Below are 6,000 nucleotides of genomic sequence, written 5' to 3' on the forward strand. Positions count from 1 at the left end.
TTTATCAACTGAAACAGGAGGGTTGACACCGTTGTTTTTTATTGGTCGTCCTGAAAAAAACCACAAGGGGTAACACTGTTTTTTTTTTTTGGTCGTCATGAAAAAAAACATAAGGGGTAACACTGTTGGTTTTTTTTGGTGGTCATGAAAAAAAACAAAAGGGGTAACACTGTTGTTGTTTTTTGGTCGTCATGAAAAAAAACATAAGGGGTAACACTGTTGTTTTTTTTTGGTCGTCATGAAAAAAACCACAAGGGGTAACACTGTTGTTTTTTTTTGGTCGTCATGAAAAAAACCACAAGGGGTAACACTGTTGTTTTTGTCAAATAAAATATAAGGGGTAACACTGTTGTTTTTTTTTGGTCGTCATGAAAAAAACCACAAGGGGTAACACTGTTGTTTTTTTTTGGTCGTCATGAAAAAAAACACAAGGGGTAACACTGTTGTTTTTTTTTGGTCGTCATGAAAAAAAACACAAGGGGTAACACTGTTGTTTTTTTTTGGTCGTCATGAAAAAAAACACAAGGGGTAACACTGTTGTTTTTTTTTGGTCGTCATGAAAAAAAACACAAGGGGTAACACTGTTGTTTTTTTTTGGTCGTCATGAAAAAAAACACAAGGGGTAACACTGTTGTTTTTTTTTGGTCGTCATGAAAAAAAACACAAGGGGTAACACTGTTGTTTTTTTTTGGTCGTCATGAAAAAAAACATAAGGGGTAACACTGTTGTTTTTTTTTGGTCGTCATGAAAAAAAACATAAGGGGTAACACTGTTGTTTTTTTTTGGTCGTCATGAAAAAAAACATAAGGGGTAACACTGTTGTTTTTTTTTGGTCGTCATGAAAAAAACCACAAGGGGTAACACTGTTGTTTTTTTTTGGTCGTCATGAAAAAAACCACAAGGGGTAACACTGTTGTTTTTGTCAAATAAAATATAAGGGGTAACACTGTTGTTTTTTTTTGGTCGTCATGAAAAAAACCACAAGGGGTAACACTGTTGTTTTTTTTTGGTCGTCATGAAAAAAAACACAAGGGCTAACACTGTTGTTTTTTTTGGTCGTCATGAAAAACAACACAAGGGGTAACACTGTTGTTTTTTTTTGGTCGTCATGAAAAAAAACACAAGGGGTAACACTGTTGTTTTTTTTTGATCGTCATGAAAAAAAACACAAGGGGTAACACTGTTGTTTTTTTTGGTCGTCATGAAAAAAAACATAAGGGGTAACACTGTTGTTTTTGTCAAATAAAATATAAGGGGTAACAGTGTCGTATTTTATTGGTCGTCATGAAAAAAAACATGAGGGAAATAATAGAAATACACACATACATTTTAATGTCATGTATATCCTCTTTATTGATGATTGATTATTGTGTATTGTCATCGCCTCAGGGGTGCAGTGGAGTGCACTCTGCCTACCCCACTGGAGACCATGGCTCAAATTCTGTGGAAAACACAATCTCTTTAAATTTAAACGTAATGCTATCATGTCTATTGCACTATTGCATCATATATAACCTCAGACATCAATAAATTACAAATCTCAGTGGGATGTGGAGAGAGCTGTGAGCTAACCCCCTGGAGACCGGGGTTGAAGTCCGGTTGATGTCGTCTGTTGGAAGACTCTTATTTCTATTTCATGCGAATTCTAAAGTCAAGTATAACCATTGTGATTACTTTAACCTGTGTCTTGTTGGTGCTTTGTTAAGTTCGGTGGTTAACACTCTAAACAGCTCAGGTTTGGATCCCCGCATTAACGTTGACAGTTGTTTTTTTCTTTTTTTATTGGTCGTCATGAAAAAAAAATTGTCCTTGTTGAATAAAATATAAGGGGTAACACTGTTGTTTTTCATCAGTCATCATGTCAAAAATATAAGGGGTAACACTGTCGTTTTTATCAAATGAAATGTAAAGGGTAACACTGTCGTTTTTTATCTGTCATGAAAAACCCATAAGGGGTAACACTGTCGAAATGTATCGAATAAAACATAGGGGGTAACACTGTCGTTTTTACAAAATGAAACATGAGGGGTGACACTGTCGTTTTTCTTTGGTCGTCATGAAAAAAACCATAAGGGGTAACACTGTCGTTTTTTATTGGTCGCCATGAAAAAAATATAAGGGGTAACACTGTTGTTTTTCATCAGTCATCATGTCAAAAATATAAGGGGTAACACTGTCGTTTTTATCAAATGAAATGTAAAGGGTAACACTGTCGTTTTTTATCTGTCATGAAAAACCCATAAGGGGTAACACTGTCGAAATGTATCGAATAAAACATAGGGGGTAACACTGTCGTTTTTACAAAATGAAACATGAGGGGTGACACTGTCGTTTTTCTTTGGTCGTCATGAAAAAAACCATAAGGGGTAACACTGTCGTTTTTTATTGGCCGCCATGAAAAAAACATAAGGGGTAACACTGTAGTTTTTTATTGGTCGTCATGAAAAAAAACATATGGGGTAACACTGTCGTTTTTTATTGCTCGTCACGAAAAAAAACATATTTGAAAAAAAAAAAAAATTGTCCTTGTCAAATAAAATATAAGGGGTAACACTGTTGTTTTTCATCAGTCATCATGGGAAAATAAAATAAGTGGTATCACTGTCGTTTTTATCAAATGAAACGTAAAGGGTAACACTGTCGTTTTTTATCTGTCGTCATGAAGAATTCATAAGGGGTAACAATGTCGTAATGTATCGAATAAAACATAGGGGGTAACTCTGTCGTTTTTTATCAAATGAAACATGAGGGTTGACACTGTCGTTTTTTATTTGTCGTCCTGAAAAAAAACACAAGGGGTAACACTGTTGTTTTTTTTGATCGTCATGAAAAAAAACACAAGGGGTAACACTGTTGTTTTTTTTTGGTCGTCATGAAAAAAAACATAAGGGGTAACACTGTTGTTTTTGTCAAATAAAATATAAGGGGTAACAGTGTCGTATTTTATTGGTCGTCATGAAAAAAAACATGAGGGAAATAATAGAAATACACACATACATTTTAATGTCATGTATATCCTCTTTATTGATGATTGATTATTGTGTATTGTCATCGCCTCAGGGGTGCAGTGGAGTGCACTCTGCCTACCCCACTGGAGACCATGGCTCAAATTCTGTGGAAAACACAATCTCTTTAAATTTAAACGTAATGCTATCATGTCTATTGCACTATTGCATCATATATAACCTCAGACATTAATAAATTACAAATCTCAGTGGGACGTGGAGAGAGCTGTGAGCTAACCCCCTGGAGCCCGGGGTTCAAGTCCGGTTGATGTCGTCTGTTGGAAGACTCTTATTTCTATTTCATGCGAATTCTAAAGTCAAGTATAACCATTGTGATTACTTTAACCTGTGTCTTGTTGGTGCTTTGTTAAGTTCGGTGGTTAACACTCTAAACAGCTCAGGTTTGGATCCCCGCATAAACGGTGACAGTTGTTTTTTTCTTTTTTTATTGGTCGTCATGAAAAAAAAATTGTCCTTGTCGAATAAAATATAAGGGGTAACACTGTTGTTTTTCATCAGTCATCATGTCAAAAATATAAGGGGTAACACTGTCGTTTTTATCAAATGAAATGTAAAGGGTAACACTGTCGTTTTTTATCTGTCATGAAAAACCCATAAGGGGTAACACTGTCGAAATGTATCGAATAAAACATAGGGGGTAACACTGTCGTTTTTACAAAATGAAACATGAGGGGTGACACTGTCGTTTTTCTTTGGTCGTCATGAAAAAAACCATAAGGGGTAACACTGTCGTTTTTTATTGGTCGCCATGAAAAAAACATAAGGGGTAACACTGTAGTTTTTTATTGGTCGTCATGAAAAAAAACATATTGGGTAACACTGTCGTTTTTTATTGCTCGTCATGAAAAAAAACATATTTGAAAAAAAAAAAAATGTGTCCTTGTCAAATAAAATATAAGGGGTAACACTGTTGTTTTTCATCAGTCATCATGGGAAAATAACATAAGTGGTATCACTGTCGTTTTTATCAAATGAAACGTAAAGGGTAACACTGTCGTTTTTTATCTGTCGTCATGAAGAATTCATAAGGGGTAACAATGTCGTAATGTATCGAATAAAACATAGGGGGTAACTCTGTCGTTTTTTATCAAATGAAACATGAGGGTTGACACTGTCGTTTTTTATTTGTCGTCCTGAAAAAAAACACAAGGGGTAACACTGTTGTTTTTTTTTGATCGTCATGAAAAAAAACACAAGGGGTAACACTGTTGTTTTTTTTTGGTCGTCATGAAAAAAAACATAAGGGGTAACACTGTTGTTTTTGTCAAATAAAATATAAGGGGTAACAGTGTCGTATTTTATTGGTCGTCATGAAAAAAAACATGAGGGAAATAATAGAAATACACACATACATTTTAATGTCATGTATATCCTCTTTATTGATGATTGATTATTGTGTATTGTCATCGCCTCAGGGGTGCAGTGGAGTGCACTCTGCCTACCCCACTGGAGACCATGGCTCAAATTCTGTGGAAAACACAATCTCTTTAAATTTAAACGTAATGCTATCATGTCTATTGCACTATTGCATCATATATAACCTCAGACATCAATAAATTACAAATCTCAGTGGGACGTGGAGAGAGCTGTGAGCTAACCCCCTGGAGACCGGGGTTCAAGTCCGGTTGATGTCGTCTGTTGGAAGACTCTTATTTCTATTTCATGCGAATTCTAAAGTCAAGTATAACCATTGTGATTACTTTAACCTGTGTCTTGTTGGTGCTTTGTTAAGTTCGGTGGTTAACACTCTAAACAGCTCAGGTTTGGATCCCCGCATTAACGTTGACAGTTGTTTTTTTCTTTTTTTATTGGTCGTCATGAAAAAAAAATTGTCCTTGTCGAATAAAATATAAGGGGTAACACTGTTGTTTTTCATCAGTCATCATGTCAAAAATATAAGGGGTAACACTGTCGTTTTTATCAAATGAAATGTAAAGGGTAACACTGTCGTTTTTTATCTGTCATGAAAAACCCATAAGGGGTAACACTGTCGAAATGTATCGAATAAAACATAGGGGGTAACACTGTCGTTTTTACAAAATGAAACATGAGGGGTGACACTGTCGTTTTTCTTTGGTCGTCATGAAAAAAACCATAAGGGGTAACACTGTCGTTTTTTATTGGTCGCCATGAAAAAAACATAAGGGGTAACACTGTAGTTTTTTATTGGTCGTCATGAAAAAAAACATATGGGGTAACACTGTCGTTTTTTATTGCTCGTCACGAAAAAAAACATATTTGAAAAAAAAAAAAATTGTCCTTGTCAAATAAAATATAAGGGGTAACACTGTTGTTTTTCATCAGTCATCATGGGAAAATAAAATAAGTGGTATCACTGTCGTTTTTATCAAATGAAACGTAAAGGGTAACACTGTCGTTTTTTTTCTGTCGTCATGAAGAATTCATAAGGGGTAACAATGTCGTAATGTATCGAATAAAACATAGGGGGTAACTCTGTCGTTTTTTATCAAATGAAACATGAGGGTTGACACTGTCGTTTTTTATTTGTCGTCCTGAAAAAAAACACAAGGGGTAACACTGTTGTTTTTTTTTGATCGTCATGAAAAAAAACACAAGGGGTAACACTGTTGTTTTTTTTTGGTCGTCATGAAAAAAAACATAAGGGGTAACACTGTTTTTTTTTTTTGTCGTCATGAAAAAAAACACAAGGGGTAACACTGTTGTTTTTTTTTGGTCGTCATGAAAAAAAACACAAGGGGTAACACTGTTGTTTTTTTTTGGTCGTCATGAAGAACCCATAAGGGGTAACAATGTCGTAATGTATCGAATAAAACATAGGGGGTAACTCTGTCGTTTTTTATCAAATGAAACATGAGGGTTGACACTGTTGTTTTTTATTGGTCGTCCTGAAAAAAAACACAAGGGGTAACACTGTTGTTTTTTTTTGATTGTCATGAAAAAAAACATAAGGGTTGTTTTTGTCAAATAAAATATAAGGGGTAACAGTGTCGTA

This window comes from Gadus macrocephalus, chromosome 18 (genome assembly GCF_031168955.1).
Source record: "Gadus macrocephalus chromosome 18, ASM3116895v1".
NCBI lineage: Eukaryota > Metazoa > Chordata > Actinopteri > Gadiformes > Gadidae > Gadus > Gadus macrocephalus.